Source organism: Neltuma alba, unplaced genomic scaffold (assembly GCF_004799145.2).
Source record: "Neltuma alba isolate B1F8T4 unplaced genomic scaffold, ASM479914v2 tig00010182_pilon, whole genome shotgun sequence".
Lineage (NCBI taxonomy): Eukaryota > Viridiplantae > Streptophyta > Magnoliopsida > Fabales > Fabaceae > Neltuma > Neltuma alba.
The window spans coordinates 33,111-35,042 of record NW_021635123.1 but is presented as its reverse complement, the minus strand read 5'-3'; the positions used below and the strand labels follow the sequence as shown (position 1 = coordinate 35,042).

At 31.4% G+C, this 1,932-nt stretch overlaps 1 non-coding gene across 1 annotated transcript; it reads right to left on the bottom strand.

Moving 5' to 3' along the window:
• Positions 1–1,165: 1,165 nt before the first annotated feature.
• LOC114754693 (U6 spliceosomal RNA) lies at positions 1,166–1,270 on the bottom strand. The gene has a single exon (XR_003741230.1). It is a non-coding gene; the product is annotated as a U6 spliceosomal RNA (small nuclear RNA).
• Positions 1,271–1,932: the final 662 nt, after the last annotated feature.

Sequence of the window (1,932 nt, the reverse complement as noted above, 5' to 3'; positions counted from 1 at the left end):
TTTGGCACCAACAAAATTCTAGTCAAATGAATGAGATTTTGGCTGAAACTTGGCAGGCTTATAGATCATATTTTTAGCTTTAGAACAAGTGGTATTTCATCAAATTTGGAGTTTTGTACAAAATGTTATGCCTATCCAAAGTTAGGCATAAATTCTAAAAAGTTGAAAATTTAGAAAAATTAAAAAAATTACCATATGAACTGTACCACTTTGTGTGAATTCTGGGATTCATTGGTGAGGTCTAGATACCAATGAGTATTTTTTTCTAAATATCATATTAAGAGCTAGAATTTAGAGTCACCCCATTTTGATTTTTCTAAAATTAGTTATGGTTTTGCAAGGTTTGGCCTTTATTAAGATTACATGAATAATAACCCAAATTTAATGAATTTTAAAGTTCAAAATTTTTCAAATTAAGGCCATAAGAAATTGTCCCAAATGGTTTTAATTGAGATAAAATACGGTCTAAAAGTAACGTGTGACAAATAGAAAAAAGAGAGAATCAAATAATAAAATTATCCAAGTTTTAATTCTTTCAATAGAATCAAACCCAACTAGAATTGAGTGAGCCACAATACAAACCTAAAAATCAAATCGAGCATATCTAGAAAACCATGATTGTAAGTCCATAGGAAAGTAGTGATCCAATAATTTTTTCTTCAAACTCCTCAAAAGTGATGCCTGAATCATCCCGACCACCCATACTTTTCCACCATCTCTCGGCACGATCTTCTAATAAGAAAATGGCTACTCGTGCATGCTCATAGGTGGTACAAGAAACAATCTTAAAAATGGTCTCAAGCTTATTAATCTAAGATTTAGCTTTTAAGGGACCCACTATAGGAAGTGAGTACCAAGACACAACAAACAAGACAAGAGACGAAAGGATATGTGTGAATATTGTATATTGCCACTGTGTAATGCAATAAAAATCATAGAACCTTAGAATCTGATACCAAATTTGCAACAGTAGAACTTTTAAACCTTTGAATCAATCACTTTTAAAAAGTTAACCATTGTAGCAAAGAAACTTTGTAAAACATTTGAACTGATTTTCAGAAAAATGCCTGTTACCATGTCTAATTCAAGTAGGGAGGGGGGAAAATCACCAGCTTTCAACTGTATTTCCCTTCCAATGGCCTATTGTTGTGCACACGAGGCCCGCCTTCCTCTTGGTCATTTCTTGATTTGTGTGCGTCATCCTTGTATAGGGGCCATGCTAATCTTCTCTATATCGTTCCAATTTTATCGAATGTCCCTAAAGGTTTACAATACCATAATCAATCATCATTAAAGCTTAACACTTGCTCTAACCCTAGACCTAAAAATTTTCTCTAAACAACATAAAATTACTACTATTAGATAAAGCTAGATGAGTATAATAACTTTCATGAAGAGAGTTTAGTGAAAAGAAGTCATATAGCTTACCCAAATGATCTGCAAATTTGAAACCCTGTACTGAAATCTAGAATGGCGTTCAGAAGAGGAGAAGAAGAAGACACATGAAAAGACCCCATATTAAAATGAGAAAAAATTGCAGTTTAAAACCCAATTTATAAAAAAATTTTGCTTGCATTTTCTTTTATTATTTTTATTTAGTAATTTCATTTACTTTTAATTTCTTTTATTATTATAAATCCTATTCTAAGTAAATTCTCTTTACTTAATTAATTAGAAAATAAATCTCATTTCTTAAGCATGAATCTCCTTCTAATATTATTTAAATACTATAAATAAAAACTAGGATATTACAACTCTCCCCACTGAAAAGGAATTTTGTTCCCAAAATTCAAACAAACACTTACAACAAATAAGAAAAAAATGCATACTAAGGAAACAGGTGTGAGTACTCGCATCACATCCACTCTTTGGTTTCCCAAGTAGCATCACTGGGAGTTATTACTTTCTAAAAGACTTCTACAAGCTAGATAG